Below are 20,863 nucleotides of genomic sequence, written 5' to 3'. Positions count from 1 at the left end.
CAAAGTGTTGTGACACAAATGAATGAGTAGATCGAGGATCAATCAAAACATGAGCTACTTTTTGGAAGATAGTAAGAGTACCTTGGATCACTGATTTTGAGGCTTGAGCGTCTTGCTCGATAATCGCAAATACTCTTCCCTTCATCTGAGGCTTCGGAGCTATCTCTCCCTGCTTTGGAAGCTGTTGTGTCTGTAAGCTAGGACATTATTTAATCTGGTGTCCCAATTTTCCACATTTAAAACAGGCTCCGGTATTCCAATAATAAGGGCTTGATCGATGATTTTTCCCACATTTTCTACATGGTTCTATTGGGTTTTGAAATGGCGAGGGCCTTGGCTTCTTGTTTGGCTTTTCAAACTGTTGTCGATTAGATGATGTAGGTCTAACATGACTGTTCTGATTTTTTGTCTTTTGGTAATCTTCAAAATCTGTTTCGACAATTTGGGTACGATCCACTATTTCAGCATAAGTTCTTAATTTCAAGACTAATATTCTGCTTCTAATAGCTGGCCTGAGACCCCTTTCAAATTTCTTCACCTTTCTTGCCTCATTATTAATCATATGCGGTGCAAACCTGGCCAATTCAATAAACTTGGCCTCGTACTGTGCTACTGTCTTATTTCCTTGGATTAATTCTAGAAATTCCATTTCTTTTTGGTCTCGAATAAAATCTGGGAAATACTTTTCATTAAATGCCTCTAGAAATACTTCCCAAGTCAAGGTTTTATTTTCTTTGACCAATACTCCTTTTGCCATTCGCCACCAGTGTTGTGCCTCACCTTCTAACATAAAAACTGCCAAGGCCACCTTCCTATCATCAGGACATTCCATAACCTCGAATATTTTTTCCAATTGCATAATCCATCCCTCGGCTTCCAGTGGGTTTACAGCACCCTTAAAAGAAGGTGAGTTTAATTTCTTAAATTGTTCGATATTGCTCCCACCATTTCCTGTAACTGACTGCTTGGGTGGATTGTTGTTTTCCATCTGATGTTGCATTAAAGCAACCATATTTTCCAAAGCTTTGTGAATTCCTTTCATATTGGCTTCAGTTATTCTGGATCTTGACTTTATCCCGGTCGGTACACACAATAAATGTGATTTTTAAGTATATTCTTTTTAAATTTCCTAAAGATCTTAAACCTATTGCTCTGATACCATAATTGTCGCACCACAAGAATTTACAGTACTGTTATTCCTGAGATGTGACAGACAAAACATATATACATCTATTGATAGGACAAATTTACAGTGGCGAGGTCTAACAAAGTAAATAAAGAAAGCTAGTACAACAACAGTATCTTCCAAGGTTGATCTTGACTATCACTCAAAATGAATCCGTAGTTATCCTGAAAAAATGTTTACCATAGTTTGATGAGTTTGGCTACTCAGTAAGTGATCATCATAATCCTAAAAATAATCATGATTGAAAGATATCAATATTTTCCAAAATGAGATCTATTAACAGAAATGTATCAACAGTTTTACTTTCAATAAATGCATAATTAAGTATAATCCGAGTAATTGAAATGCTTATAACACTTTTAACGGCAGTACATAATTAAAAGGATTTCACAAAATACCCTACTGGCGTTCCAAGTAGGTCACCTATATACCCCATCAGCGTCCTGATGGGTCCACTTAATCCCTATCGGTGTCCCAGATAGGTCCACTTAATCCCTGTAGGTCCACTTATACCTCACCGGCGTACCGGATGAGTCCACTTAAACCCTACCGGCGTCCCAGATAGGTCCACTTATACCTCACCGGCGAAACGGATGAGTCCACTTGCATACTTAAATTATTTCTAAATCTTTTTAAACATTCGAAAGCAGCAATATCATGTACTCAACATATCACTGAAACCATTAATATGAATTTCACTTAAACCATTAATAACAATCACTCTCTATAACATTTCAAAAATAACCAATCAAATATTTTGGGCTCAAATTTAGAAAGGTAGCAGTTTGTAAAGGCATTCTAGCATAATTGCCAATTTAATATGTATAGAAAAACTCTTATAAAAATTCAAGAATACGGAATTATCACAATTTATGGAATATCAATTCACAAATAAACATTTTACAACAATACTATAATCAATTGCAAAAATGTCAATTTTTAAATAATACGGCAGTCATTTGCACATGAATTTTACAATGTCTAAACATTCAAAACAGTAGAAAGAAATATCACAATTTTACTAAAAGCAGAATTATCACATTTATTTCTAACAATAGACAAGAAAAATAAATAAATTTATTTTTCTAATTTACAGCATTCAAAATTTCTAACATAGATAAAATATCACAATTTTTATTACAAAGATTATTTTTCAAGATAATGAGGTCACGTGCGCATAAAATTTATCGCGCCTAAAATTCATGATAATAAGCAGAAATAATTATTCCATTTTATTTTTAAAAAGAATGGATTATTTTCGGAGACAATAAGGTCACTTACACATAAAACTGATAAAATAAAGATCCTAGACGGAAATATCACTATTTATTAAAAATAGACTATTTTTCAGGAAGACGATGTCACTTACCCACAATTATTTGAGAGGGAGCTTCCGATAAAAATTTTCGGTTCGAGAGAGAAGTTCACTGTGTTTCGACCAGAGAGAGATCTCAAAGTTTTGTTTTAGGGTGGGAGTGCTCACATCCCCTATTTAAATTCTTATAACGTATTATTATATTATTTTCTTACGCTCTACCTCATACCTGAGGTGTCGCGTTAAAAGCAAACGTTTATCGTACGAAAACCACGTCCGCTAAAGGACGCTGCCAGCTGCAAGCAGCAGGAGGCAAAAGCGGGCAAAGGAAAAAAGTAAAGGCAAAGCAAAAGTTAATTCAAAGCAAAAGTTTTTAAAACAGTGATGGTCCCCAAGGACCATCATACTCAAACAGAACATCACCTATTTATAAGCATATTTTCTCCTTTTTTTTTTTTTTTTTTTTTTTTGAAATTTTAGGATTGTTGCACCCAACTGAATGAAAAGAGGGATTTCATTTCAAATTCAAAAGTTGAAATTTATAGACTAACTTTTTATTGGTTACATGTGGACAATCAGATTAAAGTAGATCCTATGGTAGAAATAAATCCACGTCATAATCTCATTCTAGTATAATGCAACCATTGCATTGGATCATTGCTCTCTCTATGTATACATAGGGTGTAGTTTGTATAAGGCCAAGGTTCTAAACAATCAAATTAGAGTCTAGCTTCAAATAGTATCGAGAAATGTAGTTTCAAAATTGGAAATTTTTGTGATATCCTTAAAATATAGTTTCATAATTATTTATGAAGTTTAAAGCTTCGAAAATAGTGTAGATCGACATATTTATGAAAACTTGAAAATCTTAAAAATTAATGATCCAAAATTTCGTTACAAAAAACAATATTTTTAAAACTTGCAATCTATTATATTCTCATGTCCATACATCTTGAAGTCCAGATGATCAATTTGAATATATTTGGGCATCAAAACAACCTCTTCTAGTGAAATTTTGGAGGTTGGCTCAAATTCGATTGTTTAGAGCCTCGACTCTATATAAACATTTCCCATATATATATATATATATATATATATATATATATATATGGAAAACTCTTCCCAACGCCTATAGGCAAAAATGAATAGTGATTTCACCTACTTTCATCACCATCCAAACTTCATCTTGCGGTCACGGTTGTTCGATAGTATTTCAATTTATATTTTTTTATACAAATTAAAATTACATGAAATTTGGAACGTGTATACATCTTAATATGGCTCTCACCCCATAAAAATATGAAAAAAATAATTCGTAAAATTCAAATTGACTAAAATACCCCCGAAAATTTATGGGGGCATTTTGATTAATTTATATTTTGTGAATTGTTTTTTTCAAATGTTTATTAGATGAGCCTCACTATTATATACATACGCTCCTAATTTGAGATCATTTTGATTAGTAAAAAATAAATGAAAATTAAAATACTATCGAAAAACTGTGACCGAGCGAAGAAGTTTGGATGGTGATGTGGGCCGGCGAAATCACAGTTTATTTTCGTCCATAGGCGTTTTGTAGTATCTTCTTATATATATATATATATATATATATATATAAACATACATACATATACATATATGTATGGTAGATGCTAGGGTGAGCCCATGGGCCCATGGAACAGGAACAGTGTAAACCCAATTACTAAGATTAAACAAGGGCCAATCTGACGGTCAGGACTATATATCGGTAATATAATTTTAGTATTTTCTTTTATAAATCAAAATAGTATGAAATTTGGAGTATAAACTTTTCTCATCAAGATGCACCTAATAAAAATATTTAAAAAATAATTTACATAACATAAATTGACAAAAATACTTCCGGAACATTTCAGTGGTATTTTAGAGAATTTAATTTGTGCGAATTATTTTTTTATTAGATTCTACTAGTCTTGAAGAATAAGCGCTCCAAATTTCAAGCAATTTGAATATTCATCTATTTTTTATGAACATACATCTAAAATTTCAATTGATTTGGATTTGTAAAAAAAAAAACGTTACAATTCAAACACTATCGGGCATCCGTGATTATTTGATCGGCCTAGATTCAATCTGGGCCATTGGGCTCATTTTTTCTTGTGAGCCCATTCGCTAACAGAAGCCTTTTCCTATAAGGCGTTTTGTAGTGTTTTCCATATATATATATATGGAAAAGTCTTTCCAACGCCTATAGGTGAAAATAAATAGTGATTTCACCTATCCTCATCACCGTCCAAATTTCATCGCACGGTCATGATTGTCCGGTTTTTTTTTTTTTCTATAAATTAGAATGACTTGAAATTTGGAGGTTATGTACATCTTATTAAGTTACATTTAATAAAAATATAAAAAAAATTATCAGCAAAAAATAAACTGACCAAAATACCCCCAAAATATTTTGGGGTTTTTTTTTGTCAATTTTTTTCATGTAAAATATTATTTTCATAATTTTCAAAGATTCTCCTATTTTTTATGAATATACGCTCCAAATTTTAGGTCATTCCGATGTGTAGAAAAAAAATGAAAAATAAAACACTACCGGACAATCGTGACCGCATGATGAACTTTGGACGGTGATGGGGGCAGGAAAAATCACTGTTCATTTTCACCTATAGGCGTTGTATAGTGCTTGTTTATATATATATATATATATATATATATATATATATATATATATATGTATATATATATATATATGTATATATATATATATATGTATACATATATATATACATATATATATAAATATATATACATATATATATAAATATATATACATATATATACAAATATATATATATATATATATACAAATATATATATATATATATATATATATATATATATATATATATATATATATATATATATATATATATATATAGATATATATATAAATATATGCTACGGTATGCCAATTCGTGTAACGCTACAGTAAACACCGAACGGCCCAGAGCCGATCTGATGATCATAGATGTCCAATAGTTTTTTTTTTTTTATTTGTTTTCTACGAATCAGAATGATATGAAATTTGGAGTGTGTATTCATAAAAAATAAGAAAATCTACGGAAAATATCTAAAAAAATATTTTACATCAAATAAATTGACCAAAATACCCTTAAAACTTTTCTAGGGTATTTTGGTCATGTAGTTTTTGTGAATTATTTTTTTTATATTTTTATTTAGTGCGCCTCACTAAGATGTATATATGCTCTAAATTTCGTATCATTCTAACTTGTCTAAAAAACATTAAAATTCAAACACTTTCAGACAACCATGACCGTTAGATCGATCCAGATTTGATCCGGACCGTTGGCCATTTACTGTAGCGGTACGCACATGGACGTGCAGGAAATTTTTCTTACATATGTTCATATGTCCGTTTACTGTAGCGGTACACACATGGACGTACAGGAAATGTTTCTTACATACATACGTACATACGTACATATATATATATATATATATATATATATATATATATATATATATATATTTATGAAGCACCTATAAAACACCTATAGGTGTAGTTCTACAGTACTTCACTTGCACCACATCACCAATAAAAGTTCATCACACAGTCACAGTTGTCCTTTAGTATTTGATTTTTTATAATTATTGTACTAATCAGAGTTTTGTAAACTCTAAGGCGTGTGTACATATGACCATGTCTTATCAAAATAAAATAAAGAAAAAGCACTAATCATAAAAAATGACAATATTACCCTTGAAATTTTATAGGGGTGTTTGACGTAATGTTTATCATTCAAGTTATTTGTTTTGTAATTTATTCGTGTGAATCTCACTAAGGTGAACACACCTACAAACTTTTCGATCATTATTATTTTTAAAAAATACTGATAAAATTCAAATACTATCAGACATTTTGTGCACGTGATAAACGGTGATATAGCTTTAGGTGAAGTACTGTAGAACTTCGCCTATAAACATTTTGTAGTGTTTTCTATATATAATATAAATATATAGTTAGGAAAATTATCCTGTAAACCTGTGAGCTTACAGGTAAAAATGCGTCCAACGGCCCAGATTGAATCAGGACCGATCTGACGGTCACAACTTTATTTCGTATTTTAAATTTAATTTTTTTCTACAAATCCAAATTACTTGTAACTTTAGACGTGTTATTCAAAATTAGGACATTCTAATAAAAATATCAAAAACATAATTTACATGAAATAAATTGATCAAAATACCCCTAAAATATTTCGGGGGTATTTTGATCAATGTTTTTTAAATAATTTTTTTTTTTGCATATTTTTTTTAGGTGCGCCTTAATGAGAATACATGCTTAAAAGTTAAAGTTATTCGAATTTGTAAAAAAAAACTAAAATTCAAATACGAAATGAAGTCGTGACCGTCAGATCGACTCAAATTCAATATAGACCGTTGGACGTATTTTTACCTGTAAGCCAACCCTTTTACCGTATCATCTTTTATCTATATATATATATATATATATATATATATATATATAAACTAAGCGACACAATGTAACGATTACATTATAGTAGAATGAGACCGTGATATGGCTTTATTTCAACAATAGTATGTACTTTAATTTGTAGGTCAACATGTAAATAAAAAAAAAGTTATTCTATAAATTTAAAGTTTTGAGTTTTGAAATTTTCAAATTTGATGCATTTAATGCCAGCAAAACCTCAAGATCCGTACTCTCTTTAAAATACTCTCTTTTCCCTTTCCCACGAAATACCCTCTCTCCCCTTCCCATGGAGCAGTAGTGCTTCTCCCCATTCCTATCCCGTCTATCGCTCTCTCACCGCTACTGCACCAGGTCCATCTCTGTCAATCTCACTCATCTGCACCATATGCGTCTCTCGCTCTCCCACCGCTGCTGCACCAGGTCCATATTGTCAATCTCACTCACATGCACCATATCCGGAGAACCAGTAGGAAGGCATATGCTTCAACATCAGGTATGGTCGTTCTCTCTGCTCTATTTCTCTCTCTTGGCTCTGGATCTCCCTCTCTCTCATTCTCCCTCTCTCTTCCGCTCTTCACTCTTGGTTAAGGCGCTAGCCTCTCTCTATGCTCTGGTTTTCTCTCTCTCACGGCTCTAGATCTCCCTCTCTCTGCTCTTTTTCTCTCTCTCTCTAGGTTAGGGCGCTGGCCCCCTCTCTCTCTTTAGTTCTTTTTCTGCTCTGGTTCTCTCTTTCTCTTTCTCTCTCTGTTAGGGCATTGGCCCTCTCTCTCTCAATTTGGGGCAGCCCCAAGGGGGCTCTCTATCTCTCTGGTTCTCTCCCTGCTTTGGTTATTTCTCTCTTTCTATCTCTCAGTTAGGGCACTGGCCCAAGTGGTCTCTCCCTGCTTTGGTTCTTTCTCTCTCTATCTCTCAGTTCGGGCACTGGCCCAAGGGGTCTCTCTCTCAATTTGGGGCAGCCCAAAGGTCTCTCCTCCCTGTTGGGTCTCTCTCTCACAGACACATACTCGCCCCCACGTGGCTCTCTCTCTCTCTCTCTCTTTCTCTCTCTCTCTCTCCCCCCACAGTGAGCTTGAGCTTGGTAGCATGCAATTATTTTTCCATTGTGTCCAACTCAGCGTTTAAAAAATCGCCGAGTCGAACCGGACTCGCCCGGTTCGACTCGGAATTCATGAAAAAGGTACCGGATCGGTTCAAAAACCGGGAATCGTCCGGTTCTAGAGAGAACCGGACGATTCTGCACAGTGACTCGCCGATTCACTGTGCGGAATCGGCGAGTCCGTGAAGAACACGGGTTGCACAGTGTTCTTCATGGATTTTTTCAAATTTGTCATTTTTTGATCATTTTTTTTGTTTTTTTCGGCATGTGATCTGTTTTTCCGGCTGTAAACAGCTTTATTCAGATTTTTCAAGGATTAAATGGTGGAAAAATTAGTTGTTTTTGGATCAAGAAAAATTCGGGGTTTAGGGTTTCCGCCATTTCTGAAATTTCATGCCAAATAGGGCATGAATCTTTCAAAATTTGTAGGCATATTGATCTTAAAGCTGTGAATCAAAATATTTTGTTACTAATTTGTGATAATCGTTGAGAAAAACAGAGTTTTTTGGAGATTGAAGGCTTCGGTTCACAAAAATAGGTAAGAACTTTAGGTTTTTTTTTTTTTCCGCCATTTGATTTATTTCACGGCATATTTTGAACAAAATGAGTTCAATAATTAGGGTTTTTAATCTTTATTGTGTCTAGTATGATTTAAAATTTTCAATTTTACGTAATCTGATAATTTACAGCAAGAAATTTGATATGAACAGTGAGATGCCTGCGGAACCAAATTCCGCTGTTTTTTTTTTTTTTTTCCGCCTTTTGATTTTGTTTTCATGATATATTTGAAATAATGTGTTAAAAATTTAGGTTTTTGATTCCTTATATTGTTGTTTATCAGAAAATATAGTCAATTGGATGTAATTTATTCACTTGGAGGTGAATTTTTTAGTTAAAATCGCTTATGTAAAACGACTCTGTGAAGAACAAATTTTTTTTTTTTTTTTTTTTTTTTTTTTCTTTTTTTTTTTTTTTGTGTTGCCCATGATAGAATTTTTTGTAATCTATGATCGAATTTTTTGTAATCCATGATCAAAATGTTTGTTTTTTTTTCTTGTAATCCATGATCGAATTTTATTTTTTATTTTTTATTTTTGTAACCCATGATAGAATTTTTTGTAATCCATGATCGAATGTTTTGTAATCCATGATCGAAATGTTTGTTTTTTTTTGTAATCCATGATCGAATTTTTTGTTTTTTGTTTTTTATGTAACCCATGATAGAGTTTTTTGTAATCAATGATTGAATTTTTTGTTATCCATGATGTAATTGTTTTTTTCTTTTTTTGTAATCCACGATCGAATTTTTTGTTTTTTTTTTTTGTAATGCATGATCGAATTTTATGTAATCCATGAACGAATTTTTTGTAATCCATGATAGAATTTTCTGTAATCCATGATCGACTTTTTTGTAATCCATGATCGAATTTTATGTAATCCATGATCGAATTTTTTGTAATCCATGATAGAATTTTCTGTAATCCATGATCGACTTTTTTGTAATCCATGATCGAAATGTTTGTTTTTTTTACTTGTAATCCATGATCGAATTGTTTTTTTCTGTTCTTGTAATCCACTATCGAATTTTTTGTTTTTTTATGTTTTTTTTTTTTTTGTAATCCATGATCGAATTTTATGTAATCCATGATCGAATTTTATGTAATCCATGAGCGAATTTTTTGTAATCCATGATCGAATTTTTTGTAATCCATGATCGAATTTTTAGAAAATTTATGATTTTTTTTTTTTAATCCATGATCGAACTTTTTGAAAATTTGTTAATTTTTTTTTTTAATCTATGATCGAATTTTTTGAAAATTTGCTGTACTTTTTTTTTTAATTTCTTTTGATCCATGATCGAATTTTTTGAAAAATGATGATTTTTTGAAAAGATGTGAAAATCGTGATAAAGTTTTGATTATCGTGATGTATTAAACATTTAAACCCAATTTTTAATTTTTATTGTTTGAGTTTGCTGTAAATTTTTTTTTTTTTTTTCCATGATCGAATTTTTTGAAAAATGATGATTTTTCGAAAAGATGTGAAAATCGTGACAAGGTTTTAATTATCATGAGGTATTAAACCATATTTAAAATTTTTATTGTTAAAGTTTTTGTTGAAAAAATTGTATGTTGATGGATTATTTATGCAAAAAAATGCATGTTATTATATTTTCAATACAAAACTGTATTTTTTTTATCTGTTGTTCATGGATTTTTTAGTTGGAATGACTGATGTTAGCCGGCTCTTTGAAGAATTGTTTTTACTATTAATTTTTAATGCAAAAAATGTATGTTCTTGATAATTGAGTTGTAGCCATGTTTGGAGCTTGCATTTTGTATTATTCTAAATGTTTGTAATTGATATGTACGAAAATATTATTGTCCTTTTGCAATAACAAATAACAACGAATATGACTACATGAACTACCGCAACATATTATCATTACATATGGTGATTATTTTTCTTTTTGAACTGTCAGGTTAATTTAAACTTTTTACATCTTAATTTAGATCGTATATTACTAATTTTATGCTTTATTGTAGTCCATGTATGTTGATATACTTATTCCATGATAATTCTATGTTTATCCTTTTGTGTGATGTAAATTAAATGTTGAATGGCGGTTCATGCAGGGGAAGAACATATCAATATTCGCATATTCATTTAAAAACACGAAAATTCTTAATGGAGTACCCTCATTTTTTATTGAATTCCTAAAAAACAATATTTATAATGAATTTTAATAATTTTTTCGGATTTTTTTGGAGCTTTATTCCGACCGATTCACCCGATTCCGATCCGGATCGCCGATTCGCCGATCCGGATCGGTTTTTGAAAAGCCCGATCCGGGTCACCGATCCGGTTTTTAAACCATTGGTCCAACTTATTATGTTAAAGGAAGATGTAGTTCTTGTGCGAAAACTTTGTTCCATGAAAATCCATATCTGTTTCTATTAGTCAAGAAATTTAAAGCTCGAGAAATTTCTACCATTAGAATATCACAGAGGATATGGGGATCATATGGACTGTTTAGTGGGTTCGGGGGTGTGGGTTTATGACATTTCCATATGCTAAATGGATTTTGTTTTAGTGAAGAAAAAGGGATACGTGGTTTTCCTTATTTTCCATTGCCATTACGTAGTTACCCTCATTGGATTAGATGGTCCCTAGCAAGTAAGAATTCTGGGTATCGTTAGTTTCGTAGCATTGGATTGGTCTGCCCATGGAGCTCTTAACCCTACTGTGATGGATTGGCAGTGGTTGCAGGAATTTTCATTAATCAGCCGAACATGGCATTTTTTAAGGAACTATTGATCATATTATTAAGGCTTTCATTAATTTTTGGATGATTTATAGAACCATGGATAAGATGGTAGATGGTATTGTGAATAGTTTGTAGCCTCTACATGGAACAATAGTTTCTGCCGGTCATTCTCATGTAGAAACTTGAGAGGCACTTATGTAGGGCTAGTTAATATTTCTGTGGGGTTCACTATTTTCTCTAGTGTACTCATTCATGTTTGGGGGCCAGTCATTTGTTCTAACAGATAGGGGTGACAAAACTATAATCTCCATATTCATCCTTATTCTTTTCTCATCACTTCTTCCTCGACTTTTTATACTCATGGTTCTTCTTTACATTTTGTGTTCCTCTCTCTCTCTCTCTCTCTCTCTCTCTCTCAATGAGGTTGTCTACGATGCAGCAGTTAAAGATATCAAAATCAGTATCAAAATTCATATCCCAATTTACCAAGCAAGAAAGTATCACTCAAGTAACAGTTATATGGTGGGTGTGATTGTTATTAGATTTGGGAATGTTGTGTAAGCTTTCCTCATATTTGCTGGCCTAGTTGCAATTGAACTTGAATCACCCTTTAGTTTATTAAATTAGTGTCAGTGTTTCAAAAAGCGCAGTCGGGGGGGGGGGGGGGGGGGGTCGACGCTGCCTAACGCATAGGCGGGTGCCCAAAACCTGGGCGACCCCGTAAAATTTTTTTTTTTTTTGGGTTTTCCCTCTCTAAAATAGCTTGTAATGAGTTTTAGGGTTCAAGTGAATCTAAAACCCATAATTTTGCCTCTTTAGTATTACAAAAATTACTCAAAAATACCCTCAATAAGCCGCAATTCCGCCCCCCGCCTAGGTGGGTTTAGGCAGCCGCCTAGAGAAATCCGCCTAGGCGGCCACCCAGGCACTGGTCGATCCGCTTTTTCAGAAATTGAATAGAGTGACAGGCCTACTTGTAAATGAAAGCAGATTCTAGTGCACAATGTCTATTATTTAAGAACATAATTGCCGTTGAAATTACTTACTTTATTTACGGGATGTTAACTGGTGTGAATAGTTATTGGGCTCTTTCTTTTGATGATTGTGTGATAGTGTCATTCGTAAAGTTGTGTTCTACTTGGGCGTCGGTGGGAAGAGGGCACTTTCATCTACAAGACTGCACAATATTCGAGCCAACAACATCTAACTTCAAGTCACTGATCAAGTTATTAGAGAATCAACAATATTTGATTGCCTATGGGAATTCTGAGAAGCATCTAATGATAGCCATGTTAGCTCTAAGTTTAGTGATCCATGTTGAGTAAAGTGTACTTCTCAATCTTACATGTATATTTCTTTCTCCTCATAAAAAAAGGAGTACTCAATCTTACATGTTGTATATTTTGTTCTCCTCATAAAAAAGGAGTAAACGTGTAATCATAGTAAGATGTACTCATCAATCTTAATATACTCTATTTGAATCAAAGGCAATTTTGTTATATGCTGTTCTTTCCATTTCTCTTTCTGCTTGATAATGTTGGGTTAACCCAAGTCTTTGGGTGCCTAAGAAATTTTTCAGAAGCATTGTTTAAAATGTAAGTGGACATCGATTTATTCGAAAAGACATTAAACCATGTCATAGACAGGCCTTATATAACGTTACAGTTATGGGGAAGTTTATATGTACCACCCCTTGCAAATAAGAATTTGCAGGATTTGGGCATGGCCTCACCCCATGCAAATTTAGCCTCAAATCGCGTACGAATTAAAATCCAATTGATGGGCCTTGTATACTTTTACAGTTTATTGGCAACTATATGTGACGCTAAAAATCTCATTCAAATTAAATAAGTATTTGCATGATTTGTGTATGGCCTCACCCCTTGCAAATTAACCCTCAAATCCCATCCGAATTAAAAATCCAATTGTTGGGCCGTGAGAGAGAGAGAGAGAGAGAATATGAGAGTTTAAAAGGAATTAAAATCCATGTTGTGGTTTCTAACCCATAGCACCTTCACCCCAAAAGTGAAAAAAGAATGATTGAAAAGGAATTTCCCCATATTTAAAAAACTTGAAGGGCCGTTTGGATAGGAGGAAATTAGGAATCTTCGATATTTGAAATCTAAGGAAATCTATGGATTTTCAATATCAGGGACTTTTATCATGGGTTCCTCAAATCTCTTGTTTGGATATATTCAAAATTCATGGATTCCTTGCAATTACTTTAATTACCATTGTTCGGTAACAAACTTGATACAGTCTTTCTCTCTAAAATTTAAAATTTGGGATAGTGTCTATAAAAAATTTGAGATAGTTTCTTTTTCTAAAATTTGATATGGTTTCTCTCTCTAGAATTTAATATACTTTCAATCCAACACTTAAAATTTGAAATTGTTTCTCTAGAAATTTTGAGATAGTTTCTCTCTCTAAAAATTTTAGGTGTTTCTCTTTCTAAAATTTAACATAGTTTCTCTTTCTAAAAATTTAATATACTCTCTCTATAAAACTTAAAACTTGAGATAGTTCTCCTCTTCAATAATTTTTTGATAATTTCTCTCTCTAAATATTTTTAAGTAGTTTTTTTTTATTAAATATGACAGCTTTTCTCTCAAATTTTAAGATATTTTCTCTCTAACAGTTAAATTTGAGATAAATTCTCTCAAAATTTTTTACGATAGTTTCTCTTTCTAAAAATATTTATATACTCTCTCTCTAAATTTGCTATAGTTACTGTCTAAAATTTTAAGATGCTTTCTCTCACTAAAACTTCAATTTTGAAATAGTTTCACTCCCTAAAATTTTAAGATATTTTCTCTCTTTAAAACATGATGCAGTGTCTATAAAATTTGATTTAGTTCCTCTCTCTAAAGTTTAAAATTTGAGATACTTTCTCTCTTCATAACTTAAATTTTGAGACTTTTTCCCTAAATTTTTCTGAGATAGTTTCACTGTAAAAATTTCATGTACTTTCTCTATCTAAAATTTGATATAGTTTATCTCTATAAAATTTTAAGATATTTTATCTCTCAGAAACATAAATTTTTGCAATAGTTTCTCTCTCTCAAAATTTTGAGATAGTTTCAATCTCTAAAATTTTTACGGTTGTTTTTCCCTCTAAAATTTGATATAATTTCTATCTTTATATTTTTAATATAGTTTGTCTAAAACTCAAAATTCGAGATAGTATCTCTCTCTAAGAAACATGAGATATTTCTCTCTAATTTATTTTCAGCAATTTCTCTTCCTAAAATTTATAACAGTTTCTTTCTAAAAATTTAAGAATATTCTCTATCTACAATTTTAAGAATACTTTCTCTCGAAAACTTAAGATTTTATATACTTCCTCTCTCTAGAAATTTTGAGATAGTTTTTATCTCCATAACTTTTTAGGTACTCTCTCTAAAATTTTATATAGTTTATCTCTCTAAAAATTTAAAACTGAGATTGTTTCTCTCTCTAAAATTTTTGAAATAGTTTATCTCTCAAAGGTTGACACAGTTTCTCTCTCTAAAATATGATAGTTTCTCCCTACAATTAAGATTTGAGAGTTTTTCTCTCTAAATTTTTGCGATAGTTCATCGCTCTAATTTTTTTGATACTTTCTCTATCTAAATTTTAACATACTTTCTCTCTTTAAAATTTTAATAAACTCTCTCTCCAAAAGAAAAAATTTGCGATAGTTTATCTCTAAATATTTTGCAATAGTTCCTCTCTTTAAAAGAATTTAGGTACTTTCTCGTTCTAAAATTTTCATACCTACCAAATGTTCCCTATATTTTGGGTTGAGGGAGCCAATGAGTGAAATCCATGGGCCTTTTGAAATTCAAAAAATCAGCTTTTGGTGTGAAAATCAAATTATGGAAAAGTAGTTCTTATTTTCATGATTTTAAGTATCCTAGTCATTAAGAAATCCAAACGATGGATTTTTGCAATATCCAAGATACTAAAAATCCATGCCCTTAATATCCATGTACCCAAACATGCTAGAAAGGAATTTTCCAAGCATGATATCGTCGACTTTACCAGACAAAATTTGGAAGTCTTAACTCCATCAAAATAAGACTATGAATCAATGACATAGAAGTAAGCGAATTAAGAATTCCACAACAAAAGACAACCTCACAAGAAGTGGATACTATTGCATAATAAGTCATTGAACTTCTACTTGAAACAACTGAGAGCTTGTTCATTCCATAAACTAAAATTTAAAAACACATTTATGTTTATTGATTTGAATGCATAAATATATTTCATTCCATAAACTGATTTCATTATCTGGGACTGAATCTTCCTCTCTTTAAAACAATCTCTTCACTGGCTTAACCCCTCTGTCTTCATGAACCACTTAACTGCATTAAAATTCAGCAGCATATCAATACAGTTTTTAACCCTTGTTAGTTCTTTATAAAAAAAAATTGCTTTAAGTGAGAACAATTATAGAAAATCAAAGGAGCTTCATTTAAGAGAGATTGCTGCAAAAAACTAAAAGATAACAATAACTTAGGTTTAAAGTTTGTGCAAATTCATAACACAATGCGTCCTGGAAAATAGCGTGCAGATCATTAAATCACTGAAATGAACAAACACCTATGAAATGTACAAGCATTTTTCAGAATAATTAAAAAATGTAAATTCAAACCATAGTAATCCCTAGAAGCATTATTTTATTCGGCCAAGACACCAAAGTTGCATTTGTGCATATATGGATAACCCTAAATAACCAATATAATCACCAAAAAACTAAACCCATTTGAACAAGACCTCTTTCCTAAGGGTAGAGCTTTAAATTTTTTAGCACCAGAACTACATCTTCCTTACAATAATTTGCGCACAAAATGGCAAAATAGTTGCACGTTATCAAGCTTACAGTGGAGAGAGAGAGACCCGTGTCTGGGTAAGAGAGAGAGACCTTTGGGCTGCCCCAAATTGAGAGAAAGGGAGAGACCCCTTGGGGCTGCCCCAAATTGAGAGAGAGACCCCTTGGGCCAATGCCCAAACCGAGAGATAGAGAGAGAAAGAACCAAAACAGGGAAAGACCTCTTGGGCCAGTGCCCTAATCGAGAGATAGAGAGAGATTCTCTACATTTCCCCATTACTTGTATCAAAAGTCCCTTTTGCTAATATATTCCCAATGTGTACGTTATAAAATAATTTTTTAAAATAGACTCTCCACATTTCCTCAACCTCATCATCCTTCACTAATATCATTTGATCCTCACTCTTAATGCATTTATTATTAGTATAAGTCCCGACGCTTTTTCTCTCTTATTTGTGCTAATTTGAAGATATTTTTTTTGCCTTCTCTTGTTTTTAATTTATTATATAGATTATCATATGCCTAAATTTTAGCTTTAATTACTACTTGTTTAGCATTTTTTTTAGAATTTTTATATTATTCTAAGTTCTGATCGCTTCTATTATACTGCCAAATTTTATAACATGATCATTTTTATCTAATGGCCTTATGAACCTCATCATTCCACAACATCCATATCGAACTTTTTTTTTCCCTCTAGATTCTCCTAAAATTTTTTTTGTCACTTTCTTGATACATTCAGCCATCTCATTCCAAAGTACATTGACATCATGTTCAGAGTTCCATTTTCCTTCTTCAACTAATTTATCTCTAAATAAGTCTATTTTCTCATTTTTTAAATTCCACTACCTAGGTTTTGGATGCACATTACTCTCACCCCTTCTCTTTCTATAGACGTCCATGACTACGAGCTTATGTTGGGTACTCAAACTCTCTCTTGGGATAACTTTGCAGCCTTTACATGATGGTCGATCTACCTTCTTAACTAGAAAGATGTCTATTTAGCTGTTATGTGTTCCACTACTATAGGGTATTAAATGTTCATCTCATTTTTTAAAGTAAGTATTTGTTATTGCTAGGTTGTAGCCCATAGAAAAATCTAAAATTGTCTCACCCATCTTATTTCTTTCTCCAAACCCATATCCCCCATGTGCCCCTTCATATGCTCTATTATCCTTCCTTACATGACAATTTAGGTCCCCACCTAAAAAAGTCATCTCTCCATTCGGTATATCTTGGACTATTCTATCTATGTCCTCCCATAATTGTCTCTTAATTCTATCATCTAATCCTACTTGTAGTGCGTAAGCGCTAATTATGTTAATTATCTTGGACTAGCTTCTTTATCCATGGTCGGCTAAGGTGTCGTAGGAACCTTTGCCTAAATTTCACCACAATCGGGCAGTATTGCGGTGCGTCACTTCTGGGGAATTCCCTAGCTACTCCTTGCTCATTTATCACTATACCTAGTTTTCAGAACAGTGCGTCGCTTTTGGAGAACGTCTTAGCATAAATAGATATTATAGTTTATCAGGGTTAATGATGGGTTATGACAAAATTTTACGTTGGTTGCTTACCTAATACAACCATGCCCTTTTACCCAAGCATGGGATGGGTTAAGGGAAAGTTTAAGGACACCATCCTTCTTAAACCAATTCTTACCAAAGGCTGGGGGCCCAAATCTCACTAACTTACCCGTTTTAAGAATGGGCTGAGGCTTTGGTGGTAATACTACTAAGCTCCATGATGAAGTATCCGACTCCATTCTAACCAAAGGGTAGGGGCTTAAATCCCCACTGATCTTTACCTTATTCACCAAATAGTAGGGGCCCAAATCCCCACTGACTTACCCCTTTGGGAAAGCGGTTGAGTTTGTGGTGGTAGCACCCCAAATCCTAGTCACCATGTTGTGGTTTCCATTCCCACTCACACCACCCCAATAATATTTTAAAAAAACTAACTCTTAAAATAAATAAAAAAATAAGTAGCGGCCCGTCTTCCCTACAAATTACCGAAAAACAAACCTTATATAAACTTTTTATTATATTGTACACCTTGCAACAGATTATCCATTTTCAAGGTTTTAAAGTGTTTGTAAATCTGCTTGATTTTAGCCATTTTTGGAGTTTGAACATTTATAATTAGAGATGAAAATAGTTTCTCTGACCATCTTATGAATATTTGACACAAAATTTGGATATTACGACAAAGTTTATAAGTATGTTTTATTTTGATTGTTTAATGGTTGCAACCTCATACATATCCACCTACATATAATATTATGACAAAGTTTATAAGTATGTTTTATTTTGATTGTTTAAAGGTTGCAGCCTCATATATACCACACTTACATATGTACACCCATGAAGCAATTGAGTTTTTCTCTTTGTTGGGTTTTGGTAAGTTTGAAGATTCGAGCTCTGGACTTTTAGCGTGTGAACTTCTGTATAAAATTTACATGTTACCCTTTTTATTTGTATAGGGAGCAAGTCCTGCAAAGAAGCTAAGATGTCCGAACCATGAGGCCATGAAAGTTAGTGATTTAACAAGAAGGAGAATAAATGGACCACAAAAAGTTACAAGGAGAAAATAATCAAATGGAATTTACAATTTTTTCTTCAATTGGTAAAATACGAATAGCTTGAAGCTGTTAATTTCTAAGATAAATACCTGTAGATTAAAAACCAAAAGTTGCATCAGATTTAAGTGGGTATTGGGCCCTGCAAAACAAAAAACTAAAAAGAAAACAAATGCATAAAAGAAAACCTAGAACGCATTCATAGGATTATCATTACTTGGATGTGTCCCAAACCTACACAAGGAGCATGGGTTGCTAATCGAAATCCTATAGGCGGGTACCCCATGGTGACGGGTATACAATACGAGCGAACCAGCTCCTTTCTCTTCTCTCTGTCTCTAAATCTCTAGCTCATTTCTTTCGTGCATTCCTCAAGAAACCCTCTATTTTATAGAGTCTGTACCTCGTAGAAGTGATTATAGAGTAAATTACGTGCATACACTATTAGGGGAGGCCAATTACCATTTGGTGTCTCATTTGCTCGAAATTATGAGCGCTACCTCTTCTATTTTTTTAACTAAGTTTCCCTGCTGTTTGGCAATGCAAACATGTAAACACCAAAGAGGGCGCTATTCTTCCTTTTAAGTGAATTCCATTTCTTTCGTTCACTAACACTAAACCCATATGCTCCATTCTTTCATTCACCACCTCCCAAAAACCTTGGCGGAGAAAACCCCAAACCCACCAGCAAAAGATGAAAAATGGATTTCAAGTTTGCAAATAATGCATTTTTTGACCGTCAATTTTCAAAAATTTCAAGTTTTCATAGATCTTCTCGATCTACACTATTTTAATGCTTTGAATTTTATAATTAGAGATGAAAGTATATTTTAAGGCTATGACAAAAATTTCCCATATTGAAACCATATTACTCAACACTATTTGAAGATAACCTTTACTTTGATTATTTAGACTCTCGGCTCTACACAAACCGCACCTCCTACATACCTGGTTAGGTTAGGCACGAGCGCATGAGTCAACTCCATCAAGGTCCAAAGAACCAAGCCAACATTACGCAGCTTGAGGCATGCAACATGGAATAGAAGGAGAAATGCAGGTTAAATGGAAAGATACAATGAAATAACTCTTTTCTTTTTAGGGAATCTTTTCTTTGTGAAAGAGATAAGTACCAGATTACCCAAAAAAACAAAGGGATAAGCACCATCTAAGGCGTGACTGCTTTGGGAGGGCGCATGCCGGCTTAGGGTGGCCGCGTGCCCGAAATCTCTCTACTTATAGGGAAAATAAATTTATTGAGATTTATTACCAGATTTGAGAGGTTATTAAGAGCAGGCCAGACCTTATAAATGAAGCCTAGTGGGCAACCGTGGCTTCAAGTTCAATCCTCATCCTGAATAATATGACGTGGGTGCATGCTTTGTTTCCTCTCCTACTTCTCGTCTCTCTTACGACTCTCCACTTTAGTACTTCTCGTCTCTCTTACGACTCTCCACTTTAGTACTTCTCGTCTCTCTTACGACTCTCCACTTTAGTGAAAGAAGAAATGTGGTGGGCCTCGACCAGAAACTGAGCAACCAAGGCACGGTGGTTGCCACAGTTGAATTCGTAGAGGACGACTTCCGTCCCACTGACCCGGTCATAGCCCTGGGGTAGGACACGACACCCTGCCCCCTGGCGCCGAATTTGTTGTGGATGATTTCCGTCCCACCGACCCTGGTCATAGCCCTAGAGTGGGACATGACACCCCGCCCTCTGGTGCAGAATTTGTTGTGGACGATTTCTGTCCCACTAACCCTGGTCATAGCCCTGGCGTGGGACATGACACCCCGCCCCCCGGTGCAGAATTTGTTTTGGACGATTTCCGTCCCACTGACCCTGGTCATATCCCTGGCGTGGGACATGACACCCCACCCCCTTTCTTAGAATTTGTAGTAGACGATTTCCGTCCCACTGACCCTGGTCATAGCCCTGGCGTGGGACACGGCACCCCACCCCCTAACGTTAAGTTTGTTGTGGATGATTTTCGTCTCACTGACTCCGGTCCTTGCCCTGGCGTGGGACACGATACCCCACCACCTGCTGCAAAATTTGTAGTGGGCAATTACCGTCTCATTCGCCCAGGTGCTTGAGTTGTTATGGACG

At 33.6% G+C, this 20,863-nt stretch overlaps 2 long non-coding RNA genes across 2 annotated transcripts; one reads left to right on the top strand and one right to left on the bottom strand.

The window, feature by feature from the left end:
- The first annotated feature begins 7,224 nt into the window (after positions 1-7,224).
- On the top strand, positions 7,225-12,865 carry LOC110008306 (uncharacterized). Its single transcript, XR_016053603.1, has 2 exons — positions 7,225-7,495; positions 12,480-12,865. It is a non-coding gene; the product is annotated as an uncharacterized LOC110008306 (long non-coding RNA).
- Positions 12,866-15,474: 2,609 nt separating this feature from the next.
- LOC148782479 (uncharacterized) lies at positions 15,475-16,451 on the bottom strand. The gene is made up of 2 exons (XR_016053604.1): positions 16,234-16,451; positions 15,475-15,715 (listed from the first exon to the last, which is right to left on the bottom strand). It is a non-coding gene; the product is annotated as an uncharacterized LOC148782479 (long non-coding RNA).
- Positions 16,452-20,863: the final 4,412 nt, after the last annotated feature.

The sequence above is a fragment of the Amborella trichopoda genome, chromosome 4, assembly GCF_054954075.1.
Source record: "Amborella trichopoda isolate Santa Cruz 75 chromosome 4, AtrichopodaSantaCruz75HAP2 v2.0, whole genome shotgun sequence".
NCBI lineage: Eukaryota > Viridiplantae > Streptophyta > Magnoliopsida > Amborellales > Amborellaceae > Amborella > Amborella trichopoda.
The sequence above is the reverse complement of the archived record's forward strand: the minus strand, read 5'-3'. Positions and strand labels throughout refer to the sequence as shown.